We start from the raw sequence: 22,938 nt of genomic DNA, 5'->3' as shown, positions 1-22,938 counted from the left end.
TTTTGATAGGTAGAGCAGAAGTGTCCATTTTAGTCAAGCTTGAGAAACAAAATTGTTAAATAGTTTTTACCCTATAGTCTTCCACATTAGTCAAACATTTCTTATTGGAAATGTGCGCACCTTATTCTTTCTGATAGTTTTAAAGTCAGTGCTCCTTCATTTCTCCCCATAATGTAATGAATTATTTAATAACCAAATAAACTGCCATAAAAATATATAATTTACAGTTATCAAGTCGTTTTGTACTGCCTACATTCCTTTGTTTTCAAGATTAGTTCTTATAACTACCTTCAATTTCCTTCTTGTGATTACCAGTTTGTATCTCCATCATCCATATCTATATCTACAGTGGATATAAAAAATGTACACACCCCTGTTTAAATGCCAGGTTTTTGTGATATAAAAAAAAAATGAGACCACAATAAATCATTTCAAAACTTTTCCCACCTTTAATGTGACCTATAACCCGTACAATTCAATTGAAAAACAAACAAATCTGTTAGGGGGAAAATATAAAAATAAAAAACATACAATAAGCTGGTTGCATAAGTGTGTACACCCTTAAACTAATACTTTGTTGAAGGACCTTTTGATTTAATTACAGTGTTCAGTCTTCTTGGGTACACACCTACCATCAGTTAAAGAGACTCTGATTAACCCCAAATAAAGTTCAGCTGTCCTAGTAGGGTTTTCCTGATATTTACTCAGTTGCCTGCTACAGCAAAAGCCATGGTTCGCAGAGAGCTTACAAAGCATCAAAGGGATCTCATTGTTGAAAGGTATCAGTCAGGAGAAGGGTACAAAAACATTTCTACAGCATTGGATATACCATGGAACACAGTGAAGACAGTCATCAAAAAGTGGAAAAAATATGGGACAACAGTGATGTTGCAAAGAACTGGACGTCCCTCCAAAACTGATAGAAAGACCAGACAAAAACTGGTCAGGGAGGCTGCCAAGAGACCTACAGCAACACTGAAGGAGATGCAGGAATTTCTGGCAAGTACTGGTTGTGTATTACATGTGACAACAATCTCCAGTAGTCTCCATATGTCTGGGCTATGGGGTAGGGTTGCAAGATGGAAGGCTTTTCTTACACAGAAAAACATCCGACCCAGCTAAAATTTGCAAAACAATACATCACGTCTCCCAAAAGCATGTGGGAAATGTGTTATGGTCTGATGAGACCAAGGTTGAACTTTTTGGCCACAAATCCAAAAAGTATGTCTGGCGCAAAACAACAATTCGCATCACCAAATGAACACCATCCCCATGGTGAAGCATGGTGGTGGGAGTTGCTTTTCTTTAGCTGAAACTGAGGCTTTAGTCAAGGTGGAGGGAATTATGAACAGTTCTAAATACCAGTCACTTTTGGCCCAAAACCTTCAGGCATCTGCTAGAAAGATGAAGAGGAATTTCACCTTTCAACACATCAATGGCCCAAAGCATACATCGAAATCGACAAAAGAATGGCTTCAGCAGAAGAAAATTAAAGTTTTGGAATGGTCCAGCTAGAGCCCAGACCTAAATCCAATAGAAAATCTGTGGGGTGACCTGAAGAGGGCTGTGCACAAGAGATGCCCTTGCAATCTGGAAAAGTGGGCATATATGCCAAGTCAAGATGTGCCATGCTGATAGACTCCTACCCAAGAAGACTGAATGCTGTAATTAAATCAAAAGGTGCTTCAACGGAGTATTAGTTTAAGGGTGTGTACACTTATGCAACCAGCTTATTGTATGTTTTTTATGTTTTATATTTTTCCCCCCAACAGATTTGTTTCTCAATTGACTTGTATTGGTTATAGGTCACATTAAAGGTGGGAAAAGTTTGACATGATTTATTGTGGTCTCAAAAACCTGGCATTTTAACAGGGTTGTGTAAATTTTTTATATCCACTGTATGTATACATGCAGACACACAATGCTGACATGGCATATACGTTTCAGCATATCACCATTATATGTAATCATGACAGGTTTGCATAATAAACTATAAAAAGTACCATATGCTACAGAAATATAAGCAGCAACAGTTGTAATTACAGAACAGCTATGTTATACGGGTTGGAGACAGTGGCATTGACAAAAAGGCAGGAGTCAGAGCTTGACGTGGCAGAGTTGAAGATGTCAAGATTTGCACTGGTTGTGACAAGGATGGACAGGATTAGGAATAAGCATATTAGAGAGTCAGCCCAGGTTGGAAGGTTTGGAGACAAAGCCAGAGAGGCAAGATTATGTTGGTTTGGACATGTGCTGAGGAGGGATGCAGAGTATATTGGGAAAAAAGATGCTAAGGATGAAGCTGCCAGGTAACAGGAAAAGAGGAAGGCCTAAGATGAGGTTTATGGATGTGGTGAGAGAGGACATGCAGGCGGTTGGTGTGACAGAGCAAGATGCAGAGGACAGGAAGAAATGGAAACAGTTGATCTGCTATGGCGACCCCTAACGGGAACAGCCGAAAGAAGAAAAAGAAGGTTGATTGATGAAATAAATTGTAAAAACAAAGACAAAGTGTATAAAGTGATTTTGTCATCAAAAATTCTTTACCTTTGCACTGCACAAGGCAGTGCAAGAAGTGCAGAACAGCATTTCTGCAGCATTATGAGAGATGTCTGGCAGCTCCTTTTGCTGGTGGAAAAGCTTTTTATATCACAGCTCTCCCTAAGAACATACCACTGAACTGGAAAAACTGGAAAGTAAACTTTAACCTCAGTAACATCATGGTAGTCAGAGTGAATTGTGACCATGGACTTTAAAGGGCGCATTGCTGCACATACGTGGAGGTGCACCCATTTCAGTTCATGGACACAGAGCTCACTCTGCCTACAGTGATGTCAGGATTGATCACAGTAGATTTATTTGGGCTGCGGATTATAAAAACTTTAGAAAGCTTTTTATTATAAAACAGCCCACATAAATACTAAATTACAATATCGGTGGACTGAGATACTTAAATGATTCTATGCCGCAAAGCACCAATGATCATGAGCAAATCACTTTAATTTTGTTAGAAAACATTACATGGCTGATATATTGCTCTCATTGTCACACAAAGCCAATAATGCCAAGGTAATGTAATAAAAAGGATGTGCTGTTATTAATTATTGCAACAGCATTTTAAATACTACACTTTTTCATATCAGTCAGAAAGATGCTATGTTTACAAGATCAAAACTTAAACTAGCTACAAATGCAGTCAGTACAGCCAATATACTCTTGCTTTACTTACTACTTTGCTTGCAGATCAGAGTCAATATGCAAATGTATTTCCATTTACAGATCCATAAAAAGTCATTCCTGGTCTGCAAAAATAACCTTAATAGTGGAATTCATAGACATTTTCTGCACAGCTGTGTAGATCGTGTGTGAGAATTTGCAATTGCTTGGTGTGAGCTGTACTAGTCATGAATGTCTAACCACCTGGTAGATGTTCTGAGCTGTCATCCTCATTACAGTGAAGTAACTATAGAAAATTATGCAGGTCTTATGGCAAGCAGGAGGGTTGGGCAATGAGGACATAGACAGTGCAAGTACTTCCCAGTAGCATGCCTTGGAGTGAGCTCTTATGGAGTAATATTATATGACACCATGAAAAGGAATGTAAGGAAAGAGGATTACTGAAGCATTCAGAACACTACAGCACAGTGCACAATTCTTGTGCATGACACTAGATAATCTGCAACCTTCAAGTACGTGTCTGAATAATCCTTCTGTGATATGACCACAACTTTCTTCTTAAAATGGGGTGGAAAGGTCGTGTATAGGGTAAGAAGGAAAGGCATAAAAGCAAGCAGATGGAAACATACAAGGGGAAGGTGATACCAGGTGGGAGGTTGGTATAATGGTTAAGGTGTTTAACTTACAGACACAAGGTGCAGGGTTTGATTCTCCCATGGGGTAATTGGCTTGGCTTAAAATAGCTCACAAAGGCAGTTAGCCTGGTACTAATCTCTGAACCTATGAATGCATCGGAAAGTACAAGCTGGAAAGGGTGGGGTACATTTTATTCTTTTGTGGGAATCAAAACCCTTCTTTCTATATATAAAGAGAGAAGTGATGTAGTAAAGTCTGTCCACATCATAGTATAATGTGTAAATAATTTTATTCTTCTCTTTCCATCTATTATTATATGATGCAGAATAGCATGTTCTTCATGTTTCATTGTTGCAGTCATTACATTTGGGTAATCCTGCTGGCAGGTTGCCCTCAGCCTGCCTGAATTCCAAAGTCTTGAGTCCTGCGTCGGCCGCTGTCACCCCTTCCCTGACATCAGGGGTATAAAAGAAACAGCCAACGTCTTCAGTCTTTCATGCTGTGCAGTGCCCAAAGCAGTTCGCAAGTGCCGGTCGGCCGACTCCTGAAATTTTCGTGTTTGAGTTTCAGAACCGAAGTCTTCAATAAAGCTAAGTACCCCATTGGGGAAACTTTTTTCTTGTTCCAGACCGATGTCAGAAAAAGTTAATAATTGTATTACTCGTGGAAAGCAAATACCTCATAAGGATTTTCATTCTTACTGTATTCTTTGCCTAGGCCCTGTCACAACATTTCTGGTTGTCGGTTTTGTGCTAGATTTAACCAATGCACTATTAAGCATCGGTATACTTTTGCTTTAAAGTATTTTGGTAGCAGGTTTAATTATCCTAAAATGTCGTCGGATAGCCATCCGACTACCGGAGTTTACAAAAGACGCAAAGAAAAGGATAGTGAAAAAACAACCGAGGCCCAAAACCGATGATAAAGCTTCTCCTAAGCCAGTCACCGGTTTGCCGGTTCTCAGTGAGGCGCTTTTGCAGCCCCTGACACCCGCTACTTTAGAGTCGCAGGCCACTACCGACTCCCACGTGGAGTCAGCCATGCCGCTGGATACTCAAAGTATTGGAGCCTCGGACGCTAATCCCTCAGATGGGTCCGGAGCCGCTGAGCAGGTACTGGCTTCTGAGTGTGTATTCAGACCACAACATCTTTACATTAAAACGACCAGCTTCAAAGACCAAGACTAAAGCAGCTTCTAAAGCAAAGAAACAAACTCAAGAGCCATGAGTACAGGCCTTTATGCCCAAAAAAAGAGATGATCAAGATGGCCGAAGACCAGATTACCTTGCTCAGGGGTTCCCATCCCTCTCCTGATAAGAGGCCTAGGCAAGAGACTGACTATGAATCTTCAGATCAGGTTTCTATTTCTTCTGATTCCTCTTCTGATCCGGGATATTCTTTATCCCCCTGTGAGTATTCTAATGCTGAAGGGATCTATACCTTCAGCATCCCCTCCTGAGGATTATTCCTTTGGGGAAACCTTGCATACCATGAGGAAGCATTTTCACTGGGAAAGCCAAGATTTTTCAGAATCTAAAAAGAGGCTCAGAGATTTCCTTTTACTACCACAGCACAGGCCTCTAGCCATTCCCCCTGTGTTAGACATTGTAGATGATGTGTTTTTGGAGTCTAGTTTGACCACTGACTCATTACCTCCAGCTCCTGTTAAGCCTGACAGATATTACAGGGTTCCTGACTCTCACAAATTTCTTTTTAAAAACCCTGCTGCTGACCCAGAAACTATTTCACGGGGTCCCAAGGGAGTTAAGGCCTCTTCAGCAAAAAAAAACAACCCCCTCTGACAGAGATTCAAGGGCACTGGATAGATGGGGAAACAAGGTTTACACATCTGCAACTTTGGCTATAAGGGCCTTAAACTGTCAGTTTCATATGCTAAAGTATCAGCAACATCTCGTGGGATTGCTTAAACAGAAAATTATGTTAAATTCTGAATGTGCTGAAAACAAGGAAATGCAGGATTTATTGCATGCAGCTGAACAAGTTGGAAAGCATACTTTGCAATGTGGTTTTGATTCTTTGGAGGCCTCCTACAGGGCCGTAGTTACGGGTCCTGTAATTAGGAGGCATGCTTGGTTAAAGGAACAAAATCTGCCTGATCATGTTAAAGTTAAGTTACTAGATGCACCTTTACAGCATGATACTTTGTTTGGTGCTAAGGCAGAAGAGGTGTTAAAGAAAATGCAAGACAAAGCTAAATCTAAGCAAACTGTTAAAGATTTTTTTTACAAGTACAGCCACCTAGGTTTAGTAGACACTGGCCTACAAAAAATTGGTCCTTTCTTGTGTCAGACAGACCTCAAAGGGGCAGATCCCAGGTGCAAGGTTGTTATAGGTCAAAACAACGGGGTGCTTCTACCTCCAAAGCCGGAGAAGATAAAGCACAAACATACAGACAGCAGTCCCAATGACTTTTCCCTGCCTGCACTAAGCACTTATCTTCTGGCAGCACCCTTAGGGGGAAAATTAGCACTTTTTTCTCAAAATTGGCACATTATAACCCAGGACAAATGGGTTCTAAATAGTGTCACAAGGCTACAAATTCCATTTCCATACTCTGCCAAAGGCAAACGGCTGGCCAGACCTGCCAAACAATCAATGGGCAGAGGCACAAAAACAAATTTTCATCCCTCATGGACATGGGGGCCATTCAGCAAGTACCAGAGCAAGAGCGGGGACAAGGATTTTACTCAAGACTGTGCTTGGTACCCAGAAAGGACAAGGCCTGGAGGCCGATACTGGACCTATCTATTCTGAACACATTCCTGGATATTCCAAATTTCAACATTTTGACTTTGCAGCAGCTTCTGCCCATGCTGGGCAAGAATGCTTGGCTTGTGACTTTAGATCTAAAAGAGGCATACCTGCATGTTCCAATCAGACAATCGTGCAGAAGACAGCTCAGATTCAAGGCTGGTTCAATACATTATCAATTCTCTGCACTGCCTTTTGGCTTATCTACTGTTCCCAGGGTCTTTACAAAGTGCCTGGCACCAGTAATTGCATTCTGCAGGCAAAGAGGAATACAAATATACCCTTACTTGGATGACTGTCTAATTTAAGCAGAGAACAAGGACATTCTTCAACATCTGGAGTTTGTGAAAAGACTTCTAACATCCCTAGGGTACACAGTCAACGAAAAGAAATCAAAACTAGTACCCTCTCAAGATATAACATTCCTGGGTGCAAGCTTGAATACAACTGCCCAGATGGTTTATCTCATGCCAGACAAACAAAGGCAACTGACTACCTATTTCACAATGTTGGCAACAAAGGCCCAGTTATCTGCAAGAAAAAATCTGCAGGCTTTGGGCTTCATGGCATCCTGCATACTACTAATTCCATATGTAAGACTGCATATGAGGAAACTTCAGTGGTACCTAAAAAGTGTTTGGACTCAACATTGCCACAGCCTGGAAACAATGATTACTCTCATTCCCTGCCTGCAACAGGAGTTTCGATGGTGGGCAAAGGCTTGTCACCAGAACAAGGGACATTACTCCCAGCCAGGCAGACACTAATAACGAATGCATCTGATTATACCTGGGGGGCCCCACATGGCAGGAAGATGCATTCAAGGCACATGGACCTCAAACCAAATGCATCTACATATCAATCAAAAAGAGATGCTAGCTGTTCAAAATGGCCTGACAGCCTTCAAGGACCTACTTCATCCGGGACAACTACTGATAAAGACAGACAACACCATGGTAATGTGGTATATAAACAAGCGGGGGGGGGTGCACATTCTTACCCCCTTTGTAGACTAGCCATGACATTGTGGGACACAGCTTTGACTTAACCAAGTACATTTGCAGGCACAATTCCTGCCCGGAAAGGAAAATACTCTGGCAGACAAACTAAGCAGAAACCTCATGGATCCCCATGAGTGGCAGCTGGATCCACAAGTCTTCAGCATGATAACAAGGAAATGGGGATGCCTGGACATAGATCTATTTGCATCCCTCACAACTACCAACTAAAAAGATTTTGCACAAGGACTTATCACAGACAAGCATGGAAAGTGGACGCCCTATCTTTCAGCTGGAAAAACCTATCAGTATATGCCTTCCCTCCACTGCCTCTCCTCCCCAGGTACTCCTAAAGGTCAGACAGGAGAAACCAAAGATGATACTGATTGCCCCAGACTGGCCCCGCCAGTACTGGTATCCAATCCTAAGGAACTTGTCTCTTTACCCAGCTTGGACCGTACCTCAATTACCTCATCTACTGTGCCAGCAAAACAATCAGATCCTGCACAGCCCAGCTCAGGACATTAAACCTGGCAGCATGGCAGATAATGTAGTCCTACAAAAAACACCTCTCAGCAAAGCTGTGATGGATGTCATTCTGGAAGCCAGACGGCCTAGTACAAGAAAGTCTTATGCTGGAAAATGGAAGAGATTCTGTGCTTGGAACCAGGCACAAGGAACTGATACAACTGTACCAAATATTCCTCAGATTTTGCAATACTTAACTGAGATGCTGGACAAAGGCCTATCCTTTTCATCAATTAAAATTCATGCCTCTGCCATTTCGGCTCATTACAATACAGAGCCACCAATTTTTTCTCATCCTTTATTAAAGCAGTACCTCCGAGGAGCCAAAAATTAAGGCCTCCAAGGAGATCACCAATACCTGTATGGGACCTCAACTATGTCTTGGTAAAGCTCACCCTGCCTCCTTTTGAGCCAGCTGCCACTGTTGATATAAAGTTTTTATCTTGCCAAACAGCTCTGCTCCTAGCAATTACTTCTGCAAGATGAGTTTCAGAGCTACAGGCGCTCATGGCTGGTGGAACCTTGTATCATTTTTATCCAGACAGGGTCTTTCTGAGAACAAACCCATCATTTATGCCTAAAGTGGTGTCCAGTGTGGCACTTAACCAAACTATTCATCTGCCAACTTTTTATCCAAATCCACAGAACAAGGGGGAGAGAATTCTGCACTCTTTGGATGTACACAGACAGCTTAGATTCTACCTGGACAGAACCAAAGCTTTCAGGAAGACAGAGCAATTACTAGTAGCATATGCATTGCTGCAGGATCACAAGGAAATGCTATCTCAAAGTAGACTATTTCAAAGTGGATAGGCCACTGCATTTGTTTATGTTACTTGCACCATGGCAAGCCAGTGCCTAAGGGCATTAGGCCACATTCCACCAGAGCTGCAGCCATTTCAGCAGCCTTTCTCAGGGGAGTACCAACCTGAGACATTTTAGAGGCGGCTACTTGGAGTTCAGTGCACACCTTTACAAAGCATTATCATCTGCCATTCTACTCTAAATCCAGGGCAGGCTTTGCCAATGCAGTTCTGCAGGGCCTCATACTCGCTCCTAATGCTGTTTAGCTCCAGCCTCCCAACCATAGCTTTGGGACTCTACCCAAATGTAATGACTGCAACAGTGAAACACGAAGAACATAGTAGAGTTGTGTACACTTACCATAAATGTAGATGTTTGAGTGTATTCACTGTTGCAGTCCAGGTTACCCACCCACCCACCATCCCCCTTTTTTCTATGGATCTTATCTTTCCTTCTCTGATTTATATAACCTATGTGGTGTATTTGCTTATAGATGAAGGTAAAATTTATATTGGTGCATTTTTTGATTTATATATATGCAATTTGGCTACCCTTTTAAGGGGCACCTGACATCTGGGGCAAGAAAAACTGAAGAAAATGGCGTTGGCTGCTTCTTGTATACCCCTGATGTCAGGGAAGGGGTGACAGCGGCCGACGCAAGACCCAAGACTTTGGAATTCAGGCCGGCTGAGGGCAACCTGCCAGCAGGATTACCCAAATGTAATGACTGCAACAGTGAATACACTCGAACATCTACATTTATGGTAAGTGTACACAACTGTACTTTCCTGCATGTACATATTGCAGATATCATGCCTAAAATGCTTTTATGTTCTGTTTGTTTAGTCTGTGCTACAAATGGTATATTGTAAAGACAATTTTGAGAATGTGAATATCTACATATCTGTACATGTTTTGTAACTTGTTTTGACTGGCATTTGTTTATCATCTTAGAAGTTCTGGAATATCTTGCTATTTGTTCCACTGTTCTGTTTTGCACTGTTGCAATTGTTGCTGTCTGAACCTGGGTTGTGGCAAAAAAAAAAAAAAAAAGAGTCAGTGGACCAGTCCCACCTACCCATTTATGAAATGTAATAAATAACAATAAGTAAATGAAGAATATGATATGCAAGGGGAAACGGGTCTATATTAGAGCATCGAAGTTTAAAAACTTCGAATGTTCTAATATCGAACTCTACTCGGCGTAAGCTGAAAACATCGAACATACAGAACAGCGAATTTTTTCCTAGGGAAAAAAATTTGCTGTTCCAAAATGCACACAAGACAAGCACACCAAACAAACAGCAATCCACACACCTACACCTACACCTAAAATCTTACACCTAACCCTACACTGAACTATACACACACCACTAACTATCCACTTACCTTAAGCCAAACCCTAACCCTAAGATGTTCTTCATGTTTCCCTGTTGCAGTCATTACATTTCGGTAATCTGCTGGCAGGTTGTCCTCAGTCGGCCTGATTAACAAAGTCTTGGGTCCTGCGTCAGTTGCTGTCCCTTCTTCCATGACATCAGGTCGTCAGGGGTTTAAAACATGCATCTGATGATATTACATCAGTCTTCCGTGCCGTGCGGTGCCCGAAGCAGAAGCAGTTCGCAAGTGCTGGTCGGCCAACTCCTGAAGTTTTCATTTTTGAGTTTCAGAACAGAAGTATTCAACTTAAAGCTAAGTACCCCATTGGGGAAACTTTTTCTTGCTCCTTACCAATGTCAGTAAAAGTTAATAATTGCATTACTTGTGGAAAGCAAATACCTCATAAAGATTTTCAGTAGTGGTGCTGCGGTAGCGTTGTTGCCTCACAGCAAGATGTTGTCACGTTCGATTCTCAGCTAGACCATCTTCTGTGTGGAGGCATGCATGAATGGGCATGCCTTCGTTGAAGGTTGTGCGTCAGGGCTGGTAACTCGGCATGTAAAAATCAACTACCAATCATTAGCAGACTGGAGTTCCGCTGTGGCGACCCCTAACCGGGATAAGCTGAAAGACACAACAACAACTGTGTTCCTTGCCTAGGCCCTGACCATGATGTACCTTGCTGTCGGTTTTGTGCTTTATTTAATCAGCGCACTATCTGTCGTCGGTACATTTTTGCCTCTAAATATTTCGGTTCTTGGTTTAATTATCCAGAAATGTCATCAGTTAGCCATCCGACTACCGGGATTCTGAAAAAACGCAAAGATAAAGACAGATACAGGCCGCCGAGGTCTAAAACTGCCGCCGACACATCCTAAGCCAGTCGCCAGTTCGCCAGTACTCAGTGAGGCGCTTTTGCAGCCCTGATACTGCTACTTCTGATTCGCAGGCCTCTACTGAGACCCAGTCAGAGTCCGGTATGCCGCAAGATGCTTCACTTATGGAACCCGCGGATGTCTCTACCTTGGATGGGTCCAGAGCCGCTGTGCAGGCACCAGCTTCTGAGGGTGTATTCAGGCCTACAGACTTGCATATTAAATCGACTCCACCTTCATTACTAAGGCCTAAATCTCGATCTTTGTCTAAAAAACCGACGCCCAGGCCACATGTTCAGGCCCCTATGCCTAAAAAACAAATGATCAAAATGGCTGAAGATCTAATTACTCTAATCAGGGGTTGTCAACCCCCCCCCCCTCTAAGAGGCCTAGGGCTGAGCTTGATTATGAATCTTTTGATCAGGATTCTGTTTCTTCTGACTCTTCTAATGACCTAGATGTGTCCATACCTACTTATTAGGATTCTGATGCAGAGGATTTCATTCCCTCTGCTTCCCCTCCTGAGGATTTTTCATTTGGGGAAACTTTACATACCTTAAGGCAGCATTTCCACTAGGAAAGTCAGGAATGTTCTGATTCAAATAAGAGACTTAGGGATTTCCTTCTTCTACCTCAGCATAGGCCTTTGGCTATACCTCCTGTACTAGACATTGTTGATTGTGTTTTCGGAATCCAGTATGACCCCTGATTCCCTGCCTCCGGCTCCTAGTAAACCTGACAGATACTACAGGATTCCTGAGTCCCACAAGTTCCTTTTCAAAAATCCTGAATGCCCAAGGGCATTAAGGCTTCTACTGCTAAAAATCCACCCCCTTCTAATAGAGACTCCAGGGCGCTGGCTAGATGGGGTAAGAAGGTTTATACTTCTGAAACCTTGGCAATCAGGGCTTTAAACTGCCAATTTCATATGTTAAAATATCAACAGCATATTATTGGACTGCTTAAATAGAAAATGATGTTGATTCCTGACTGTGTGGAAAATAAAGATTTACAGGATTTATTGCATTCTGCTGAACAAGTTGGAAAACTTACTTTGCAATGTGGTTTTGATTCTTTAAAAGCCTCTTGCAAGGCTGCTGTTACTGGGTCTCTGCATGCTTGGCTTAAGGAGCAATCTTTGCCTGATCATGTTAAAGCGAAATTGTTGGATGCTCCTTTAAATCAGGCCCTCCTGTCTGGCAATAAGGCTGAAGAAGTTCTAAAAAAGATGGAAGATAAAGCTAAATCTATGCAAACTGTTAAAGATTCTTTACAAGTGCAACCTCCAAGATTTAGTAGACACTGACCTACTAAGAACTGGTCTTTTCCAGCTCCTTCCAGATCCTCTCAAGCCAAACCCAGACACACCAAAAGCACCAGGTTTCAGTCCCAGGGGACTCTCAGAACTAAGCAATGGGGGGGGCTCCACTTCCACTTCCAAATCTGGAAATAACAAGACACCCCTCTATGGTAAACAGTCTCAATGACTTCCTTTTAAAATTCCCAAGCACTTACCTTTTAGCTGCCCCTTTGGGGGGAAAGATTGCTCTTCATGCAAAGAACTGGGAACTCATAACCCAGGACAAATGGGTTTTAAGTATAGTGTCCCAGGGATACAGATTTCACTTCCACATGTTGCTAACACCAAACGGGTGGCCAGACCTGCCCCCAAATCAGTGAGCAGAGGCTCAAAAACAAGTACTTTCCCTCTTAAACATGGGGGCTATTCAACCAGTACCAGAAGAGGAAAAGGGACAAGGTTTCTATTCCAGGCTTTTTCTGGTACCTAGAAAAGACAAATCATGACGTCCAGTTCTGGACCTGTCTACTCAACACCTTTCTGGACATTCCAAAATTCAAGATGCTGACTCTTCACCAGTTACTTCCTATGTTAGGCAAAGATGCCTGGTTGGCAACTCTAGATTTAAAAGAAGTATACCTGCACATCCCAATCCGGGAATCTTGCAGAAGATACCTATGCTTCAAAGCAGGCTACTTGCATTATCAGTTCTCTGCACTGCCCTTTGGCTTGTCTACTGTGCCCTGGGTATTCACAAAGTGAATGGCTCCAGTTATTGCATTTTGCAGGCAAAGAAATATTCAAATATATCCATACCTGGACGATTGCCTCATTCAGGCAGAAAACCAGGGCATACTTCTAAATCATGTGGCATTTGTAAAAAGGGATGTTCATCGTGTTTCACTGTTGCAGTCATTACACTTGGGTTATCCTGCTGGCAGGCTACCCACAGTGGGTTATCCTGCTGGCAGGCTACCCACAGTCGACCTGAATTCCAAAGTCTTGGTCCGGCATCGGTTGCTGTCACCTCTTCCCTGATGTCAGTGCGCCAGGGGTATAAAAGATGCAGCTGATGCCATTTTCTTCAGTCTTTCGTGCTGCACGGTGCCCAAAGCAAAAGCAGTTCGCAAGTGCCGGTCAGCCGACTCCTGAGGTTTTCGTGTTCAAATTTCAGCTCTAAAGTCTTCATTTAAAGCTAAGTACCCCATTGGGGAAACTTTTTTCTTGCTCCAGACCGATGTCAGAAAAAGTTAATAATTGTATTTCTTGTGGGAAACAAATACCTCATAAGGACTTCCATTTTTATTGCATTCCTTGCCTAGGCCCTGATCATGACGTCGCTAATTGTAGGTTTTGTGCTAGATTTAACCAATGCACTATTAAGAGTCGGCACGATTTTGCATTTCACTGCTTTGGCCAAAGATTTAATTGCACAATGTTGTCAGATAGCCATCTGACCACCACAATTCACAAGAAATGCAAGGAAAAGGACAGGCATCCGAGGTCCAAAACTGACGACGAGGCTTCTAAGCCAGTCGCCGGTTCTCAGTGAGGTGCTTTTGCAGCCCCTGCCGCCCACTACCTCAGAGCTGCAGGCCGCTTCCGACTCCCATGTGGAGCCAACTAGGCCGCACGAAACTCAAGGTATTGGACACTCAGAAAATATCCCTTCAGATGGGTCCGGAGCCGCTGAGCAGGCATCTGCTTCTGAAGGTGTTGTCAGGCCTACACAGTTATATGTAAAACCGACTTCAGCAAAGGCAAAGACTAAAGCTCCACTAAAGACAAAGAAACAAGTACAGCAATCCCATGGACAGGCCTCCATGCCTAAAAAACAAATGCTCAAAATGGCCGAAGACCTAATTACTTTAATCAGGGGTTCCCATCCCCTCCCTGATAAAAGGCCTAGGCAAGAGACAGAATATGAATCTTCAGATCAGGTTTCCATTACCTCTGATTCCTCTTCTGAACATGAATACTCTCTTCCTCCCTATGAGGATTCTGATGCTGAAGAATCTATCCCTTCAGCCTCTCCTCCTGAGGATTATTCTTTTGGGGAAACCCTGCATACCATGAGAGAGCACTTCCACTGGGAGAGCGAAGACTACTCAGAATCTAAGAAAAGGCTTAAAGACTTCCTTTTACTTCCACAGCACAGGCCTCTTGCTATTCCTCCTGTTTTAGACATTGTAGATGATGTATTTTCAGAGTTCGGACTGTCTCCAAACTCTTTACCTGCAGCACCTGTTAAGCCAGACAGATACTACAGGGTTCCAGATTCCCATAAATTTCTTTATAAAAACCCTGCTGCTGACCCAGAAACTATATCTCAGGGTCCCAAAGGGGTCAAGGCTTCCACTGCTAAAAACCCTATCCCCTCAGACAGGGATTCAAGGGCACTGGACAGATGGGGGAAAAAGATTTATACTTCTGCTACCTTTGCTGTAAGAGCTTTAAATTGTCAGTTTCGTATGCTTAAATATCAGCAATACTTAATGTCACAGCTTAAAATGTTGACAAATTCTGAATGTGCAGAAAACAAAGGAATGTAGGATTTATTGCATGCAGCTGAACAAGTGGGAAAGCATACTTTGCAATGTGCTTTTGACTCTCTGGAGGCCTCCTGCAGGGCCGCTGTTACAGGTACTGTCATTAGGAGGCATGCTTGGTTAAAGGAACAGAATCTGCCTGATCATGTTAAAGCAAAATTATTAGATGCTCCACTACAGCATGATACTTTGTTTGGTGTTAAAGCAGAAGAGGTGTTGAAGAAAATGGAGGACAAAGCAAAATCTATGCAGTCAGTTAAGGATTTCTTACAGGTACAGCCAGCCATATTTAGCAGGAACTGGCCTTCAAAAAATTGGTCCTTTCCAGTGTCAGACAGGCCACAAAGAGGCAGATACAGATGCCCCAGAGGCAAATCCCAGCCCCAAGGCTCATACAGGTCTAAACAATGGGGTGCTTCTATCTCCAAAAGCGGAGAAGACAAATCTCAGCCATACAGGAAACAGTCCCAATGACTTTCCTCTGCCAGCACCAAGCACTTATCTTTTGGCAGCCCCCTTAGGGGGGGAAACTAGCACTTTTTTCTCAAAACTGGCACATGATCACCCAGGACAAATGGGTTTTGAATATAGTGTCACAGGGCTACATGTTCCATTTTCTCACCCTGCCAAGGTCAAAAGGTATGCCAGACCTGCCACACAATCAATGGGCAGAGGCACAAAAAAAAGTTTCATCTCTCATGGACATGAGGGTCATTCAGCGAGTGCCGCAGCAAGAGCAGGGACAAGGATTTTACTCGAGACTCTTCCTGGTACCCAGAAAGGACAAAGCCTGGAGACCAATACTCTACCTATCTGTTCTAAACACATTTCTGGACATTCCAAAATTCAAAATGTTGACTCTGCAACAATGTCTGCCCATGCTGGGCAAGAAGGCTTGGCTTGTAACATTGGACCTAAAAGAGGCATACCTGCATGTCCCAATCAGACAATCTTGCAGAAGATACCTCAGATTCATAGCTGGCTGAATTCACTACCAATTCTCTGCACTGCCCTTTGGCTCATCTACTGTGCCCAGGGTCTTCACAAAATGCCTGGCACCAGTAATTGCATTTTGCAAGCAAAGAGGAATTCAAATATATCCTTACTTGGACAACTGCCTTATTCAAGCAGAGAACAAGGACATTCTACTAAAGCATCTGGCGTTTGTAAAAAGATTACTAATTTGCCTAGGGTACACAGTAAACCAAAATAAATCAAAACTAGTACCCTCTCAAGAGATAATATTCCTGGGTGCAAGCTTAAATACAACTGCCCAGATGGCTTATCTCATGCCTGACAAACAAAGGCAACTGACTTCTTACTTCAAAATGTTGGCAACAAAGACCCAGTTATCTGCAAGAAAAATTCTGCAGGCTTTGGGTTTCATGGCATCCTGCATTCTGCTAATTCCATATGCAAGACTGCATATGAGGAAACTACAATGGTATTTAAAAAGTGTTTGGACTCAACATTGCCACAGCCTGGAAACATTAATTATCCTCATTCCCTGCCTGCAACAGGAGTTTCGATGGCGGGCACAGGCCTGTCACCACAACAAGGGACAGCCATTCCTTTACCCACAGCTAGGCAGACATTAAAAACAGATGCATCAGACTATGCCTGGGGGGCACACATGACAGGAAAATGTATTCAGGGCACATGGTCCACAAGCCAAATGCATCTTCATATCAATCAAAAAGGGATGCTAGCTGTTCAAAATGCCCTGACAACCTTCAAGGATCTGCTTCATCCAGGACAACTGCTGATAAAGACGGATAATACTACAGTCATGTGGTACATAAACACGTTCCTATCCCCTCTGCAGATTAGCCATGACTTTGTGGGACACAGCATTGACTTACCAAGTACACCTGCAAGCACAATTCCTGACAGGAAGGATAAATACTCTGGCAGACGAACTAAGCAGAAACCTCACGGATCCCCACGAGTGGAAACTGGATCCACAAGTCTTCAGCATGATAACAAAGAAATGGGGATGCCCAGACATAGATCTATTTGCCTCCTCTCACAACTGCCAACTACAGAGATTCTGCACAAGGACTTATCACAAGCAAGCATGGAAAGTGGATGCTCTATCATTCAGCTGGAAAACCCTAACAGTATATGCTTTCCCTCCTCTGCCTCTCCTCCCCAAGGTACTCCTAAAGGTCAGACAAGAGAAGCCAACAATGATTCTGATTGCCCCAGACTGGCCCCCAATTCTAAAGAGCTTGTCTCAGTGCCCAGCCTGGACATTACCTCTAATTCCTCACTTACTGACCCAACAAAACAATCAGATCCTGCACAGCCAACTCCGGACCCTAAATCTGGCAGCATGGCGGATAATGTAGCCATTCATAACACACTTCTCTCTAAAGCAGTGATGGATGTTGTTTTGGAAGCCAGGAGGCCCAGTACCAGAAAATCGTCCGCAGAAAAATGTAAGAGATTCTGTGCTTGGAATCGGGCACAAGGAATTGACACGTTTGTACCAAATATTCCTCAGATTTTACAATACTTAACTGAGATGCTGGACAAAGGCCTATCCTTTTCATCAATTAAAATCCATGTCTCTGCCATTTCAGCACATTACAATACGGAACCACCTATTTTTTTAAATCCATTGCTAAGGCAGTACCTCAGAGGGGCCAAAAACATAAGACCTCCAAGGAGAGCAATGATACCTGCATGGGACCTCAATTATGTCTTGGAGAAACTCACACTGCCTCCTTTTCAGCTAGCCAATACAGCTGAGATAAAGTGCTTATGGAAACAGCTCAGCTCCTAGCAATAACCTCTGCAAGATGAGTCTCAAAGTTACAGGCACTCATGGCTGTGGAACTTTTTATCATTTTCCATCCAGACATGGTTTCTCTGAGGACAAACCTGACATTTATGCCTAAGGTAGTGTCCAGCGTGGCCCTTAACCAAACCATTCATTTGCCTACTTTTTATCCAAACCCACAGACTAAGGGTGAGAGACTCTTGCATTCTTTGGACATACACAGACAGCTATGCTTCTACTTGGACAGAACTAAAGCTTTCAGAAAAACTGAGAAACTCTTAGTGGCATATGCTGCAGGATCACAAGGAAAGGCTATCGCAAAGCAGACTATTTCAAAAGGGATAGGCCACTGCATTTGTTTCTGCTATTCACAACATGGTAAATCAGTGCCTAAGGGCATTGGGTCACATTCAACCAGAGCAGCAGCCACGTCAGCAGCCTTCCTCAGAGGAGTACCAACCAAAGACATTTTAGAGGCTGCAACTTGGAGTTCAGTGCACACTTTTACAAGGCACTACCACTTACCTCTCTACTCTAAATACAGAGTAGGCTTTGCCACTGCAGTTCTGCAGGGCCTTATAGCCTCTCCTAACCCTATTTAGACCCAGCCACCCAACCTCAGCTTTGGGATTCAACCCAAGTGTAATGACTGCAACAGTGAAACACGAACATAGTACAGTTGTGTACTTACCATAAATGTAGATTTTCGCGTGTATTCACTGTTGCAGTCCAGGTTACCCACCCACCATCCCCCTTTTCTTTGCTGGGACTTCTCTGTACTTCTCTATTCTATACAACCTATGTGGTGTATTTGCTTGTAGATGAGGGAAATGTTTACTTTAGTGCATGCATACTTATTGGCATTATTTTAGCCTACCCTTTTGGGGGCACCTGACATCTGGGGCAAGAAAAACTGAAGAAAATGGTGTTGGCTGCTTCTTTTATACCACTGGCGCACTGACATCAGGGAAGAGGTGACAGCAACCGATGCTGGACCGAGACTTTGGAATTCAGGCCGACTGCGGTTAGCTTGCCAGCAGGATAACCCAAGTGTAATAACTGCAACAGTGAATACACCCGAACATCTACATTTGTGGTAAGTACACAACTGTACTTTCTAACTTGTCTGGGGTACACCATAAATGAAAAGAAATCACAACTGGTACCCTCTCAGCAGATTACATTCTTGGGAGCAAGCTTTAATACAACTGTCCAGATGGCTTTCCTCACACCAGAGAAGCAAATTCATTTGGTAACTTACTTCAAACAAGTGGCCACAAAAACCCTGCTATCTGCAAAACAAATACTGCAAGCCTTGGGCTTCATGGCCCCCTGCATTTTTCTAATTCCATATGCAAGATTGCATATGAGGAAACTGCAGTGGTACTTAAAAAGTCTATGGAGTCATCATTGTCACAGCCTGGAAACAATTCCTATCATACCTTGCCTACACCTGGAATTCCTATGGTGGGCAGAGGCCTGCCACCAAAATAAAGGACTGCCATTCACACTACCCCCTGCCACCCAAACCCTAACTACAGATGCATCACACTATGCATGGGGGGCTCACCTGGCAGGGAAGTGCATTCAGAGCAAATGGAACCCAAATCAAATGCACCTATATATCAATCAAAAAGAAATGTTAGCTGTACAGAATGCTCTGACAGCCTTCAAGGACTACATTCTTCCAGGACAACTAATGGTAATGACGGACAACACCACGGTTATGTGGTACATAAACAAGCAGGGGGGTACACATTCTTACCACCTCTGCAGACTAGCCATGGCATTGTGGAACACAGCCTTGAGCTACTAAGTGCTGTGATGGATGTCATCTTGGAGGCGAGAAGACCTAGTACTAGAAAATCTTATGCTGACAAATGGAAAAGATTCTGTGCCTGGAACCAGTCTTTAGGGATGAGCACGGCAGCGCCCAGTTTACCTCAGATTTTGCAATACTTAACTGAGTTCTTCACAAGGGCCTGTCTTTTTCCTCTATTAAAATCCACACCGGGTATTTCAGCTCACTATAACACAGAACCAACCTCTTCTCTCATCCCCTGCTCAGGCAGTATCTCAGAGGGGCAAAGAACTTGAGACTACCCAGGAGAGATCCTACCCCTGCCTGGGACCTTAACTTTGTTTTGGAGAAGCTCACTCTACCTCCTTTCAAGCCAGCTGCTACTGCAGACTTAAAATTTTTCTCTTGGAAAACAGCCTTCCTTTTAGCAATCACTTCAGCTAGAAGGATATCTGAATTACAGGCCCTTTTGGCAGTGGAGCCTTTCATCATCTTTCATGCGGATAGGGTATCTCTGAGGACCAATCCATCCTTCATGCCCAAGGTGGTTTCCAGTGTGGCTCTTAATCAGTCCATTCATTTGCCAACCTTCTTTCCCAATCCACAGAACAAAGGGGAATGGATTCTGCATTCCTTGGATGTGCACAGACAACTTAGATTCTACTTGGACAGGACTAAATCTCGAAGAAAATCTGAACAATTGCTGGTAGCATTTGCTGCAGGGGCATAGGGGAAGGCTATTTCAAACAAACCATTTCTAAATGGATAAGCCATTGCATTCATTTCTGCTATAAGCACCATAGAAAACCTATCCCCCAGGGGATCAGATCTCACTCCACCAGGGCTGCATCTACTTCTGCAGCCTTTCTCAGAGGTGTTCCTACCAAGGATATTCCAGACGCTGCTACCTGGAGTTCTGTACATACTTTCACCAAGCATTATCATTTACCAATTTTCTCTAAATCCAGAGCTGGCTTTGCCACTGCTGTCTTGCAGGGCCTTCTAGCTGGCCCTAATTCTGTATAAACTCCTCCTCCCAACCATAGCTTTGGGAATCTACCCAAATGTAATGACTGCAACAGTGAAACATGAAGAACATAGTACAGTTGTGTACACTTACCATAAATGTAGATGTTCGAGTGTATTCACTGTTGCAGTCCTGCTTACCCTCCCTCCAGCCCCCTACTGTTCTCTGGCTATACCTCTGCTTTTTTTTTACTATGCTTAAAAGCCTTTTTGGTTGGAGATATATTTTTGTGTTTTTAATTTTATTTGCTCCCCATTAGGGGGGCACCTGACATCTGGGGCAAGACAAACTGATGTAATGGCGTCGGATGCATGTTTTATACCCCTGATGACCTGTCATCATGGAAGAAGGGACAGCAACCGACGCAGGACCCAAGACTTTGTTAATCAGGCCGACTGAGGCCAACCTGCCAGCAGATTACCCAAATGTAATGACTGCAACAGTGAATACACTCGAACATCTACATTTATGGTAAGTGTACACAACTGTACTGTCCATCACTATCGCACACTCACCTCACCCACGCCCTAACCCACCTACCCCACCCTAACATCCACACAATCGTACACTTACCTGACCCGTGTCCTAACCCTAACTCACCTAACCCACCCTAACCCTCACGTCCACACAATCGCACACATACCTAACCCATACCCTAACTACCCTATCCCGCACTCAATCACACACTTACTTGAACCCGACCTGTAACTTTCCACCACAGCACTGAAAATACCGAAGCAACAGAAACGGACAACCGAATTCTTTCCCTAGGTAAAAATTCGGTTTTCTGTTGCTTCGATATTTTCAGCTTTCGCTAAATAGGGTTCGATATTAGAACATTCGAAGTTTTGAAACTTCAATGTTCTAATATAGGCCTGGGAAAACTGGGAATGTAAGCAAGTATAGGATAGTTTATGAGAAGAAATAGACAAATATGAAACAATGTAAACAAACAATGGTAGTTTTGCACACACAAGGTTGAGGGGACAAGGGATGGACGCATACACGGAGAGGGTAGACTAGTGGTTGTGAAGAGGGTAAGACCATGCACAAAGTATGGGGTAAGAGACAATGGGAAGAGGTTCATATGAGGCAGGAGGTAGAGTGGGGGTACTGGCTACATTTGCACTATCAAGGTGGCACAGAGTTTAACCTACTACTTGATGATCCCACATCGGGGATTCCTGGCCATCCGTTGGTCCAGTGGTTGGGGCCTACTGTTTGCTCCATGAAGGACTGTGTGGCCATGGCATTGTCCCACCTGATTCTCCATCACTATCTCAGTCAGCTACAGCAGCTGTGGCTGGTCCACAGGTGGCAGGACATGAATGTCCACCTGAGAGGAGTCTTAACCCTCTTCCTTGTGAAGCAACCATGTACTCAGCATCAGACCAACCACGTGCCACATCAGTGGGAAGACGAAGTGGTGAAGGTGTCTGGGCCTTGTCTTCCTCCTTCAGTGAACTTGCATAGTAGAGACATAATGGAAAGGTTGCCATGAGTGTGCTGTATGTTGTAAGTACAGTCAATTCTGGACAGATTGCATTCTTTTACACCTTGTCTTGTAGCCAGCCTCTCCAGCCTCCTGTGGCATTTCACCTGATTAAAATGTATCTGTTTATAAGCTGAAAGAACAAAGTGCACAAACTAAGCTATTTGAGTGAGTGGTATGCATTTTGCAGGAGTACATCATCAAAAATGCAAACCATCTTGGAGTGTCCTCTTTGCACACCTTCTTCATCATCCTAGAGCAAGTGAGGCATGTAACACCAGTGGTTATCATAACAATGTCTGCATTGCTGTGCAAGCTGTGAAATGCCTGTAGCTATAGATAACTTCTGGCCAAGGTCATACCGGGTATCCAACTTCTTGCAGTCCTCATAATGACCCAGATGCTGCTGTTTGTGGTAATTGTAAAATCATTATCTCCTTCACGCATCATGCAGGAGTTCTACACTTTCAAGTACTAGAAGGCACCATTGCCCTACAGGATGCTAAAAGTTAAAAAAAAGTGTAGCAAAAATGGCAGACAGTCGCATAACTCCGCATGTTGGAGATACACATTCTGAGCAAGAATTCACTGCTCATTTGCACAACATGCATGCATGTATAGGTCTCATGCACTAGGCCTGGGCATCCATGGACATGATGAGGCTGTCATGCCCCTGCTGTGTGAAAAGGGTTTAGTGTGCAAAAGTGAAATAATGCAGTTCATAGACATTTATTCTTATGTGTAATGAAAATTGAATTCAGACTTTGTATTCAATTGGTAAAGCACACAGTACTGTGCCATTGTTTTCTGATTT

This window comes from Protopterus annectens, chromosome 1.part0 (assembly GCF_019279795.1).
Source record: "Protopterus annectens isolate FY-2018-M chromosome 1.part0, PAN1.0, whole genome shotgun sequence".
Classification (NCBI taxonomy): domain Eukaryota; kingdom Metazoa; phylum Chordata; order Ceratodontiformes; family Protopteridae; genus Protopterus; species Protopterus annectens.
The sequence above is the reverse complement of the archived record's forward strand: the minus strand, read 5'-3'. Positions refer to the sequence as shown.